The 6,000-nt window shown below is 39.4% G+C and overlaps 1 protein-coding gene across 1 annotated transcript in view; it reads left to right on the top strand.

The window, feature by feature from the left end:
- The first annotated feature begins 3,439 nt into the window (after positions 1-3,439).
- EHF (ETS homologous factor) overlaps positions 3,440-6,000 on the top strand; it is a 150,889-nt gene continuing 148,328 nt past the window's right edge. Inside the window, exon 1 of the mRNA XM_053720530.1 lies at positions 3,440-3,709. The gene's annotated coding sequence lies outside the window, so the exon portion shown is untranslated. The remainder of the gene's footprint in view (positions 3,710-6,000) is intronic.

The following is a 6,000-nucleotide window of genomic DNA, read 5'->3' as shown; positions in this document are numbered from 1 at the left end:
CTCTTTTTATATAGTTCTCCCTTCCACAAAGTCCTAAATCCAAACTTATATTTCCAAACATGAACCTTGAGAAAAAGTTAGTTTTTTGGTTAAAAAAATAAAATAAAAGCAGAAATCTCTTCAGCACAGAAAGTCGAGTAGAACGCACCAGATTTGCATCCAATGAATCCTTATTAAATCAGCACAGAAGACCCAATAGGCTTCATCTCACCTCATGAGGAGCCATCACCTTCAATGAATCCTTGTAAAATCATCACAGAAGACCCAATAGGTTTTATCTCACCTCATGAGGGGACATCACTTCTAATGAATCCTTATTATATCATCACAGAGGAGCCAATAGGTTTTATCTCACCTCATGAGGGGACATAACTTCTAATGAATCCTTATTAAATCAGTACAGAGGAGCCAATAGGCGTTATCTCACCTCATGAGGAGCTATCACCTTCAATAAATCCATATTAAATCAGCACAGAAGACCCAATAGGCTTCATCTCACCTCATGAGGAGCCATCACCTTCAATGAATCCTTGTAAAATCATCACAGAGGAGCCAATAGGTTTTATCTTACCTCATGAGGGGACATCACTTCTAATGAATCCTTATTAAATCAGTACAGAGGAGCCAATAGGCGTTATCTCACCTCATGTGGGGACATCACTTCTAATGAATCCTTATTAAATCAGTACAGAGGAGCCAATAGGCGTTATCTCACCTCATGAGGGGACATCACTTCTAATGAATCCTTATTAAATCAGTACAGAGGAGCCAATAGGTGTTATCTCACCTCATGAGGAGCCATCATCTTCAATGAATCCTTGTAAAGTCATCACAGAGGAGCCAATAGGCTTTATCTCACCTAATGAGGAGCTATCACCTTCAATAAATCCATATTAAATCAGCACAGAAGAGCCAATAGTCTTTATCTCACCTCACGAGGATCCATCAACTTCAATAAATCCTTGTAAAATCAGCACAGAGGAGCCAATAGGCTTTATCTCACCTCATGAGGAGCCATCACCTTTAATGAATCTGTGTTAAATCAGCACAGAGGAGCCAATAAGCCGTATATCACCTCATTAAGAATTATTACCTCTAATGAATCTGTGTTATATCAGCACAAAGGAGCCAATAGGCTATATCTCACCTCATGAGGAGCCATCACCTCCAATGAATCCTTGTTAAATCAGCACAGAGGAGCCAATAGGCTGTATCTCACGTAATGAGGAGCCATCACCTCCAATGAATCCTTGTTAAATCAGCACATAAGAGCCAATAGGCTGTATCTCACCTCATGAGGAGCTATCACCTCTAATGAATCTGTGTTAAATCAGCACAGAGGAGCCAATAGGCTGTATCTCACCTCATTAGGAATTATCACCTCTAATGAATCCTTGTAAAATCAGCACAGAGGAGCCAATAAGCTGTATATCACCTACTGATGAGCCATCACCTTCAATGAATCCTTGTAAAATCAGCACAGAGGAGCAAATTGGCTTTATCTCACCTCATGAGGGGCCATCACCTCCAATACATCCTTGTAAAATCAGCACAGAGGAGCCAATAGGTTTTATCTCACCACATGAGGGGCCATCACTTCTAATGAATCCTTATTAAATCAGCACAGAGAAGCCAATAGGCTTTATCTCACCTCACGAGGAGCCATCAGTGATCCTCTAATGAATCTGTTTTAAATCAGCACAGAGGAGCCAATAGGCTTTATCTCACCTTATAAGGGGCCATCACCTCCAATGAATCCTTGTTAAATCAGCACAAATGAGCCAATGGGCTGTATCTCACCTCATGAGAAGCTATTACCTCCAATGAATCAGCACATAAGAGCCAATAGGCTGTATCTCACCTCACAAGGAGCTATCACCTCTAATGAATCTGTGTTAAATCAGCATAGAGGATCCAATAGGCTGTATCTCACCTCATGAGGAATTATCACCTCTAATGAATCCTTGTTAAATCAGCACAGAGGAGCCAATAGGCTGTATCTCACGTAATGAGGAGCCATCACCTCCAATGAATAGTTGTTAAATCAGCACATAAGAGCCAATAGACTGTATCTCACCTCATGAGGAGCTATCACCTCTAATGAATCTGTGTTAAATCAGCATAGAGGATCCAATAGGCTGTATCTCACCTCATGAGGAATTATCACCTCTAATGAATCCTTGTTAAATCAGCACAGAGGAGCCAATAGGCTGTATCTCACGTAATGAGGAGCCATCACCTCCAATGAATAGTTGTTAAATCAGCACATAAGAGCCAATAGACTGTATCTCACCTCATGAGGAGCTATCACCTCTAATAAATCTGTGTTAAATCGGCACAGAGGAGCCAATAGGCTGTATCTCACATCATGAGGAATTATCACCTCTAATGAATCTGTGTTAAATCATCCCAGAGGAACTAGTAGGATGTACCTCACCTCATGAGGAGCTATCACCTCCAATAAATCTGTGTTAAACCAGCCAGTAGACAGTATCTCACCTCATGAGAGGGGGCAATCTGTTAAACGTATATTTTGTTTGTGCTTGAGTGCAACCTTTTATTTTTAACTTGGCTTATGTGCGCTATATAACTTTATTTTCTAGGGTGTCCCTTAATGGGTATCTTTATATGTGCCAGGGGTCCCATGATGTTTGGGTTTGGGTTGATGGCTGTGTTTTTTTGCGGGCCCTTGTGTAAGTGGGAGCATGTCATTGAAGATAAAGGGGTTCATTTTTTAATATGTTATAAGGTAAGAAGAAAATAATGTGATTGCTGAGAGGGTAAAGATATGATTTAAGTTCTCTGGGGGTTCAGGGTATAGGGCATTAATAGATGGAATAGATCTGTTGAACAGTGGATTCCCTTGGGTATATGAATGACCTGAGTTATACGGTTACCTTAGTAAAGTGAATGTTGTTGAGGTGAATGTGTTTAAGTGGAACCTGTTGCATAAAGCTTACCCCCTGACTTGGCACTACTGATAAACCCCATGTAGGTGCCAGTGTAAATAGGAAGTACTGGTATTAACAATTATCTGTTGCTCTATTTTAATAACTAGTGACTCTTACAATTCTCACTGATGAGATACAAATGACTGCAAGCTGTCAATAGGAGGTTTTGATTATTTTGTTTTTTTACAGTCACGTGAGTTAGAAATGTTACCCCCGCTGTGCCATTGATGGCACACAGTAGTATACCACAAAGACCTAGGTGTAATCCAGCTATTGTTTTTTAATGACCCAAGAGTCTCCTTTGGAAATAAGAGTTTTTCTAATACACAGCAATAATGAGCAGGTTGTTTGGTGAGGAACATATGTGTTTATATAAAAGGATCTTTCATATAAGAATGGATTGAGGATTAATGAGTAACTGAAGCTCCCCCTCCCTCTGCACACAGTGCCACTTCTCACTATCCCCGGTCAGACCTGTTTATGTCACTTGGAAGTGCCAAATGCAAATGAGAGAATGATTGTGATCCTGTTTTATTTTGCAATAATCCACACATACAAAAGGAAGTGTCACAAGGAAAGTCTGATTGGTTAAGGGCAGCTCCGCTGTGTCTAGATATCTCTCAGTCCCTGTCATGTCTATTGTATAGTCGGTGTGCACATTTCATTGTCTCTCCTCTGTGTTACCTAAGGCTACATGTGCAGCAAGTAGTGAGGAATGTGTGTACCACCCATATCACACAACATCCACCTATAATCAGGTAAGTGGCTCTGTGCTGGCTCGTTACTCTTATATGTAATGGATTTCATCAGATGTGGAATTTGCATCACAAACCTAAGGTTGCAATTTACTACCTATGATTATAGCAGAAATGAATGAACAGAGATATCAGAAGGATTTTGCCCAGAGTTAAGGTCATCACTTTGGGTAATGATTTAGGGTTGTGATTCCAGGATAAAAGGTGCAAAGTGTGTGATCACAAGTCTCCAAGACTAGCTGTAGCCAGTGATGCTGGAATTGTAACATAGAATATGGCCATGAGCTTGTGAGGTCACAGGACACCTGTCCCAGTAATATGACTATTTATTAGATATTCAGGGTCTCTATTCTTAATGAACTGAAGGTAATCTTGTGGAGTGCAAGAACTTCCTTACGGTTCTGTTTCTGCAACATTTATTTATAGTGTTAATCCTCCAGACTACACAAAGCATCGTGTAGCAACACGTTTATGGTATGAGAAACTATACTGAGCTAATCAGGTGACAGCCCAGTCTAATGTTAAACATGCAGGTAATTAGCCAGGTTACTATGAAGGAAAGGGACAATCCCATTAGCATTTGGTGAATGAGAAACGCACTTCTGACATGTATATTAAAATAAGTGAAATAGAATGTTATTGTCTGTGCTGCTGATACATAAGTGCTACAACAATACAGACTACTAGGTCTTAGGAAGAATGAAACATTACCGGTTTACATGACATGTATGTGTTATATGCTGTGAAGCTCTGGGTGATGTAGGCAAATCTTCATTTAGCTGAATGTGGTGCCCTTGGGCAATACTCTGAGCCACTGCAACTAAAGATGTAACTCTGCATAATACATGTTGTAATGAATTGTCATTATTTATCTTTTACCTGTGATTTTACTTGTGTCTTTAAATTGTGTCTTTTGTTCACTACCCCCAAAAAGGTGAGAGTGCATCCGGCAGCATTCTGAACCCTACATGTTACACAGCTTGCTTGATCAGTGCAAGAGATGATTTATAGTTGTTCTTTACTGGCCTGAACAGGAGAGATAAACATACTCAAGATGGTTTTGAAGGAGTATGTTTCTGGTCTGCAAAACCATAGAGATTGTGCTCACATAAGTGCTTATAAATAATTTATTTTGTATGGAGATTGTTTGCATTGCAGCACTAGTTACTCACAGTCACTGAGCATTTATAAAAGGTTATTTCATGTTTAAATCATTTTTATTGAAACATAACATTTTAAGAACAAATCCAACAGTAGTTGCTTCTAGTAAAAGGTTACTTTAAAGGGACAGTAAAGTCAAAAGTTAACTTACAAAGATTGGATATAGCAGTTTAAACAGTTTCCCAATTGACTTCAGTCAGTCTCATATAGAACAGTATTAACCCCTTTTGTCAGTCTCATAAAGAGCAGTATTAACCCCATTCTGTCAGTCTCATATAGAGTATTAACCCCTTCTGTCAATCTCATATAGAGCAATAACCTCTTCTGTCAGTCTCATATAGAGCAGTAACCCCTTCTGTCAGTCTCATATAGAACAGTATTAACTCCTTCTGTCAGTCTCATATAGAGCAATAACCTCTTCTGTCAGTCTCATATAGAGCAGTAACCCATCTGTCAGTCTCATATAGAGCAGTATTAACCCCTTATGTCAGTCTCATATAGATCAGTATTAACCCCTTCTGTCACTCTCATATAGAGCAATAACCTCTTCTGTCAGTCTCATATAGAGCAGTAACCCATCTGTCAGTCTCATATAGAGCAGTATTAACCCCTTATGTCAGTCTCATATAGATCAGTATTAACCCCTTCTGTCAGTCTCATATAGAGCAGTAACCCATCTGTCAGTCTCATATAGAGCAGTATTAACCCCTTATGTCAGTCTCATTTAGATCAGTATTAACCCCTTCTGTCAGTCTCATATAGAGCAGTAACCCCTTCTGTCAGTCTCATATAGAGCGGTGTTAACCCATACTGACAGTCTCATATAGAGCAGTATCCCCTTCTGTCAGTTTTATAAAGGGCAGTAACCCATTCTGACAGTCTCATAAAGAGTAGTGTTAACCCCTTCTGTTAGTTGCATATAGAGCAGTAACCCCTTCTGACAGTTTTTTATAGAACAATATTAACCCCTTCTGCTAGCCATGTATAAAGAAGTGTTCACCACTTCTGCCATCTTTATATAGAGCATTTTAGCCTCTTATAGTATCCCTGCAGATAGCTGCATTTTAAGTCTTATGTCAGAAACACCTTCAATCAATTACCTACTCTCTGATGATTATAAATAAACTGGAAAT

This window comes from Bombina bombina, chromosome 7 (assembly GCF_027579735.1).
Source record: "Bombina bombina isolate aBomBom1 chromosome 7, aBomBom1.pri, whole genome shotgun sequence".
NCBI lineage: Eukaryota > Metazoa > Chordata > Amphibia > Anura > Bombinatoridae > Bombina > Bombina bombina.
The sequence above is the reverse complement of the archived record's forward strand: the minus strand, read 5'-3'. Positions and strand labels throughout refer to the sequence as shown.